A 7,544-nucleotide genomic window follows, 5' to 3' on the forward strand; every position below is an offset into this window, starting at 1 on the left:
AAAAAAAAAAAAAAAAAAAAATTTCCTAAATCTGAATGGACAAAGAGCTTATATCAAATAATTTTTTTTTGAGTAAATAGAATAACCTTATGTTACAGAACACAAGGGTTATTGGGTTTCATTTTCTATGTCAAACCAAGCTTGGCTAAAAGAAACCTCAAAAAGCCACTTAATTCAGAGCTAGTACAGAAAGCACAACATTCAATAAACTCAGCAATGGTGAACATCAAATAATTTGCTGTGGCAATAAAAAAAAAAACAAAAAAAAACTATTTTATTTAAAACTTTGAAGTTCACGGGTGCATGTGAATGTGACATAGGTAAACTTGTGTCATGTGGGTTTGTTGCCCAGATTATTTCATCACCTAGGTACTAAGCTTAGTACCTATTAGTTATTTTTCCTGATCCTCTCCCTCCTCCCTCTACCCTCTGAAAGGCCCCAGTGTGTGTTGCTCCCTTGTATGTGTCCATGTGTTCTCATAATTTATCTCCCACTTATAAATGGGAACATGTGATCTTTGCTTTTCTGTTCCTGCATTAGTTGGCTGAGGATAATGGCCTCCAGCCCCATCCATGTTCCTGCAAAGGACATGATCTTGTTCTTGTTTATGGCTGCAAAGTATTTTACGGTGTCTATGTACCACATTTGCTTTATCTAGTCCATGTTGATGGGCATTTAGGCTTATTCCCATTCAAATGCAATCATGGTGCTAACATAGTGCTATGAGATCTTGATATTTGCTAAAATATAAAATAGAACATGAGATGTTTTTGGAAAGAAATGCCTATTGTGGAGTGGGAGGCATTTATGTGAAGCCTTTTATGTGTGATAGTAGCCAAGACAGAGCTAAAAACAAATGTGTACTGTTACTTTCTCCACTCAAAGACAATGGTGCTAGACACAAGACCAGATATCCCCATCCTGCTGTGTTTTGTTGGTCAAAACAGAGTGAGTGGGGAATTTGATTCAAACTCATCACCACTATTGTATAAACAGAGAAGACCAAGTGCCACTGATGGTTTGAGCTAGTTTAAATGGTTAGAAAAGTCAGAAGATGTAAATGAAAGTTTCGTTCTGGTCTTTCAAAACCTTCAGTAAACTGAAATCCTACTGAGCCATTCCACCCTTCTTACTGCTCACCCTAATACCATCTTCGGAATATACATCCTCTATCTTCTACTGTGATGTCTTTATATTGTATTACTCTTCTGTTACTGTGCATCAAATATCTGGAAATGTACAAACTTATTTTTTTTGAGACAGGGTCTTGCTCTGTCAATTAGGCTGGAGTGCAGCGGCAAGATCACAGCTCACTGCAGCCTTGACCTCCCGAACTCATGTGATCCTCCTGCCCCAGCCTCCCAAGTAGCTGGGACTACAGGCATGTGGCACCACGCCTGGCTAATTTTTGTATTTTTTGTAAAGATGGGGTTTTGCCAAGTTGCCCAGGCTGGTCTCGAACTCCTGGACTCAAGCAATTCATCCACTTCAGCCTCCCAAAGTATTGGGATTACAGGTGTGGGCCACCATGCCCCGCCAGGCTATGTCTTTTCTGGAAACCCAACTAAAGAAAGGATTGCATTCAAGCTCCCTTAGGTAGTCGGAAAAGTCCATTTACTGGGAAAAGTCCACTCTAGGAGCTTGGTGTAGTCCCCCACCAAGAGTCAGCAAGAAAGCACGAGACTGAGGTCTCTGTTTTCTTGCTGACTGTTGGCCAGGGACCACACTCAGTTCCTTCCTAGAGGCTGACCCCGGGTCCTTGCCCTGTGGAACCCTTCACAGGGAGTTCAAAGCATGGCTGTTTGCTTTTTCAAAGTCAGCAAGAGAAAGACCAGAAAGAGAATCTTAATTAATTTGAATCTCTCCCTCAGGGAAGGCTTGAAACTGTTTATTTTTAAAGACTCACCTGATTAGGTGTGACACACTCAAAATCATCTTAAAGTCATGACTCAAAGTCAGTTGATTAGAGACCTTAATTACATGTTCAAAATCTCTTTATTTGCCCATCAGTGGTAGGCTGATGAAAGAAAATGTGGTATGTATACACCATGGAATACTACGCAGCCATAAAAAAGACTGAGATAATGGCTTTTGCAGGAACATGAATGGAACTGGAGGCCATTATCCTTAGCAAATTAATGTAGGAACAGAAAGACAAATACTGCATGTTCTCACTTATATGTAGGAACTAAATGATGAGAACGTGTGGATGCATAGTGAGGAACAACACACACACTGGGGCCTACTTGAGGGTGGAGGGTGGGAGGAAGAACGGGATCAGGACAAATAACTAATGGGTAGTAGGCTTAGAACCTGGGCGATGAAATAATCTGTATAACAAACCCCATGACACAAGTTTACCTACGTAACAAACCCTCACATATGCCCCGAACCCAAAATAAAAGTTTAAAAAAATAGCAAACATGCTATTACCATATGGCATCCCCCACCAAAGAAACCCAATAAAATCTCTTTACCTTTGCCATATAATATACCTTAATCAAAGGATTGACTAGCCCATTATATTCTTAGCATCCATAGCAGGAAGTAGAAATCGTGGTGAGCATCTTAAAAATTCTTCCGACCACTGCCCACCTCTGACCACTAATGGTATACATCCTTTCCAAACACAAAATGCATTCACATCCTTCAATCCTCCCAGGAGTCTCCTCTTCCTCTTCTTGAAAGGATGTCACCCTCTATCTCTAAGTTGTTCTTGAGTCCTCAACTTACATTGGCTTCCATTTTAAAATGTTATTTTCACAATAAAGTGAGTCATGTATGTTTTCTCCCTCGCTGCTTTGAGGGTAGAAACATTCCTTGTGTTTCTTTGGCAGATCACAGAAACTAAAATGTAGCTCAGTAAAATTGTGTACAACTCACAAATACTTGTTCATCGACTGGACAATTTTGCAGGGTGAGACTGCAAAAATTAAGGGCCCCTAAAAATAATAAACTTAAGAGATGAAACAAATATGTAAGAAAGAGCCATGAAAACTAAATTCTCAAGTAATTCACAATGGCTGAAATGCTTAGGATATTATATTATTCTAATGCAGTGTAAAAAATTCTAATACGTATATTAATGATCTCATTATGATGTTGAGATTAATAGGTATATTAATGGTATCAAGGTGAGGGAAAATTGTGAGCTATGTGAGATGTTCTTCAAGTATCAGCAACTTCATAGTTGAGATAATCCAATAGGGAGATACATTTTTAAAAAGTCTCTTGAGATGGAGCGTTAAAATCTTTGATACAGAGAAAAATTCTGCAAAACTGTAAATTAGAAACTCTCCACCCCTCTCTGTGGCATCTCCAGATTGTTTTAATACATGTGCATTCACAAACAGCCAAAAAGCAAACAAATATTTCACAGGGTTGATTAGTGTTTGCCTTCGATAAAAAGAAAAAACATTGGGAGCGATAGAGGGAGCTCTTGCCCTATGGAAGACAGATACCAAAGCAGTCCTGCATGGTTCTTTCCCACTTGGACAAAAATAAATAAATAAGAATGAAAACAAACCCCGACAGTTAGAAAAGAAGAGCTACTATTATTCTCAGTAACTTGATGATCACAGCCTGCCCTGCTGAGGTTGGCAAAGGCTCTGTGGGTTTGCTTTGCTGGAGCGGTAAGTGTTCAGGGAGCAAGCAGTGCAGGGCTGAGCTGCCCAAGTCAGCAGCCTAATTAATCTCGCAGGCTCAGTGGGGACTGTTGGGTTTAATCATGAGCTGCAAGGGTGAAGCCGGACGCATGTGTTCACGCTGAGGCAAAATGAGGGCCGAGCAAACAGGGGTAAGTGCATCGGTTTGCATGTGTCAGAGAGATGAGGAAGGAAAAGAACTTGGACATCCATTATCAAAGGCAAAACAAACCTGGCAGACCTGTTTCACCACCTTCCAATCAATACGTCTTATCTATTCAAATTCCCTGCACGCTGCACCAACATTCGTTTGCTGATCAGATTCTAGAATGTGTGCACCTGTGCGTCAAAATGAAGGCATGGTCTTCCCCGCACTTTGGGGAAAAGGGCATCGTTGCTGTCAGACGCTTGATACAAAATATTAGTTCTAGCCAAGTGTTCAAAACTCTAGCAAGTGAATATAAATGCACTGTTTTGTTTGTTCTTTGTGTTTTATCCTTACATCTGGTGGGGAATTTTCTTGAGTAGCTCTTTTTTTTTTTTTAAAAAAAAACAACAAACCAGTTTTATTGAGGTATAATTGATCTGCAAAAGAGGCACATATTTACTGTATACAATCTGATGAGTTTGGACATATGTGTGCACCTGTGTTACTGTTGGGATTGCTGTTGTGAAACCTCGATTCTTGTCTTCTTAGTTTCAAAGAATTTAAACAACAGACACGCAGCAAAGGAGATGCAGCATAGAGTAATTTATTGCAAAGGAAAAAGAATATTTTGAAAGTTCGGTGCAGAATAGACAGTACACCCTGAGAGAGAGAAATTTCAGGGTGGGATTCTCATAAGGGTGAGAGAGCAATGATTATTGATAGACAAACTCCCTTTATGGGAGTCTTACATGATTATACATAAGGAGGTGGAAAGAGGTGTTGCTAGTAAGCATGTTCTGGGTGGTCCTCTGGGTGCACATGCGCAGTAGCTGTATATGCTTGTTCATGGACTGCAGGTCTCATTAGCATCTTATATCTCTACCTGCAGGTGTGCTTTTTACTATTAAAATGAGAAAAGGGTCAGTTTGAGTACAGGTAGAATAAAAATGCATGCGGTCTCTGGAAGGGAAAGTCCCTACTGAGGATAGCTTAGCTTGAATGAGCTCAATGACAATGCAAATGCTGAGGTTTATTGTGTTGACTGTACAGTCACCAGAGTTGCTGTGTCCCAAGGACACTGTCACTTTCTTTAATGCTATCATCACTATCAAGATAAGAAACATATTCATTACCTCCAAAAGCTTTTCTGTCCCTTTTCTTTTTTGGATTTTCTTGAGTGTGTGTGTATATATGTGAGGACTATGCTCTGATTTCTTATCTTGCCCAAATTCCTATCTCAAGAGTCTGGGAGTCATGCCCTAAAAGCCATAAATTCTCATCAGATGAGTTTTATTTAACCCTATATATTGTGACTTACCTTCCAATCTGACTCTAGCATAATGTTACATGACAAAGAAGAAAATAAAAATATTTTATCCCAAAACATGTTTCTTTGCCATATTTTGAAATGACCTTGCAAAGCCATCCTTTGTGGGGGAAAATGTGCATCTGTAAAGAATCTCTATTCACATAGCCAGATCTTTTTCTTCCAGGCCCTCCTAATCCTAAAGAGATTAACTGAGAGTCTAGCACCTTTTAAAGGGTCTGAATAGGAAATGTTTGTCATCTATTATCTCTAAGGACTGCCACTATGAGACTCCAAAAGAACCTTGGTCTTCACAATCTTTTATCTTAACCTGAACATTTCCTTTCTATTAATCCCAGGTCTTTAGACGAACTTAACCAATTGTCAACCAGAAAATGTTTAAATTTACCTATAGCCTGGAAGCCCCCTACTTTGAATTGTCCTGCCTTTCTGGACCAAACCAATGTATTTCTCAAATGTATCTGATTGATGTCTCATGCCTCCCTAAAATATATAAAACCAAACTGTGCCCCACCCACCTTGGGCACATGTTCTCAGGACCTCCTGAGGGCTGTGTCATGGGCCATGGTCACTCGTATTTGGTTCAGAATAAATCCCTTCAAATACTTTACAGAGTTTGACTCTTTTTTCTGACAATGTGTGTGATAAGAACACACAACATGAGATCTACTCCCCTCTTAACAAGTTGTTAAGTGTACAAAATACTGCATGATTCCATTTGTTGTGTTATAATATATGTTGGCTTTTGTTCATTGTTCCTGGCCCATAACTCCCATAACCCTGGTTACAGCCTTTTGTCATAATATCGGGTGTGTCAGGCCTCAAGGGCAGGGCTTTCACCTTCTCCTGCATTCCTTTCATTCTAATGTTCCCCTGCCTTTCTGAGTGTGGGTTTCAAGACCCTCCTGATACAGACAGGAAACAGGGAAATATTGGGTAGAAGAGGGCTGTTCCCTGGCAAAGGCATCACCCTCAAACCTGAATACCTGCGGCCCTAACTGGGAACAGGCATTCCCGTTTTTGCACCCAAAAGTTGTCTTTTGGCCCACCACACCCATCTATCCTGTATCCATATAAACCCCAAACCCCTGGTTCCAGAAGGAGATGAGAGACAAACAGAAGAGCAGAAAAGTGGCAGAACAGTACGGCAGAGAGAAGAAAAGAAGCATCTGAACACTGAGAGGAGTCCAGCTGGGGATGGTAGGAGAGGAGATAGGCCACTGGGCAGCCAAACTCCAGGGGAAGACCATCTTTCCACTCCATCCCCCCTTCCAGCTCCCCATCCATCTTGCTGAGAACCACCTCCACCACTCAGTACAACCCCCACACTCATCTTTTAAGTCCTTGTGTGACCTGATTGTTCCGGGATGCTGGACAAGAGCTCGGGATAAGGGAGGAGACCAGCCCTCGTATTGTCTTATGCCCAATTTCTGCCTCCAAAGAAAGAAGAAGTAAAACTAAAAGGTAGAAATGAAATCCACAAGAGACAACCTGGTGCCACACCCTGGGCCTGGTAGTTAAAGATTGACCCCTTACCTAATCAGTTATTTTAATAAGAAATGCACTGTGAAGATCCCTGTCTGGTTCCGTTCCGTTCTAATTACCAGTGCATGCAGTCCCTAGTCACTTACCCTCTGCTTGCTCAATGGATCATGACCATCTCACACGGACCACCTTAGAGTTGTGAGCCCTTAAAAGGGGCAGGAATTGCTCAATCGGGGAGTGCCATTGTTGGAGACATGAGTCTTGCAGAAGCTCCCGGTGGAATAAAGCACTTCCTTCTTTAACTCACTGTCTGAGGGGTTTTGTCTGTGGCTTGTCCTGCTACATTTCTTGGTTCCCTGACCAGGAAGCGAGGTAATTAATGAATGGTCAAGGCAGCCCCTTGGGCGGCTTAGGCCTGCCCTGTGGAGCAACCCTGTGGGGGACTCCGGCCAGCTAGAGTGACGCAGATCCTGAGAGCACTCCCAGGTAGGCAATTGCCCCAGTGGAACTCCTTGCCAGAGCAGTGTGTGGCAGCCTCTCATGGAGGATCATTGCAGGGGCTAAGCATCAGGAAGCAACTGGCACTTGCAGTCCAGACATCTGAAACTTGTTAAGACTGGTCTTTGGAACTTGCCCACTCTATTTGAGTGGAAGCATGGTCTGATCACCCACAGCATGCCCATACTGGCACTTTGGTTTTTGTTTTTGACATGACTTGGATTGCTTGATACTTTGGTTTTGGTTTTGACCTGGCTTGGATTTCTTGGTACTCTGATTTTGGTTCTGATTCTGGTTTGGTGTAAACTGAAAAGTGTGTGTGTGCCCTTTTACCCGTTCTTTGTTTTGTGGTGTGCGTGTGGTGTGAGCATGGTGTTTTGTCTCAAGGAAACATGGGTTAGGCACAAAGTAAGCCCACTCCACTAGGAACTATGTTGAAAA

This window comes from Rhinopithecus bieti, unplaced genomic scaffold (genome assembly GCF_001698545.2).
Source record: "Rhinopithecus bieti isolate Rb0 unplaced genomic scaffold, ASM169854v2 scaffold_67790, whole genome shotgun sequence".
In the NCBI taxonomy this organism is placed as follows: Eukaryota; Metazoa; Chordata; class Mammalia; order Primates; family Cercopithecidae; genus Rhinopithecus; species Rhinopithecus bieti.